Here is a 340-nt window from a genome sequence, read left to right on the forward strand (position 1 = left end):
CACCCCCGCTTCCCCCCCACCTTTCCACCCACCGCTCCTTCCCCCACCCACCCCTCGCCCTCTGCCTGCCACTCCCCCATGCCCACCGCTCCGGCACCACACAGTTCCTGGCTGGCTGCCCCTGTGTCCTGTGTGGTACTGGAGCCAGCCCAGCCTGGCCAGCACCACATGGAGCCAGCTGAGAATTGTGTGGGCAAGGCCAACTCCTACTCCACCAAGGAGAGGGGCAGAGCTGGCCCAACTCCATAGAGCCCCTACCAGCCTGGGCTCCACACTCCTGCCACTCTGCCCTGGGCCCCCACTGATGCGGGCCCTGCGCTCCCACTCCAGCCTCCAGCCC

This window comes from Alligator sinensis, unplaced genomic scaffold (genome assembly GCF_000455745.1).
Source record: "Alligator sinensis unplaced genomic scaffold, ASM45574v1 scaffold573_1, whole genome shotgun sequence".
NCBI classification, from domain to species: domain Eukaryota; kingdom Metazoa; phylum Chordata; order Crocodylia; family Alligatoridae; genus Alligator; species Alligator sinensis.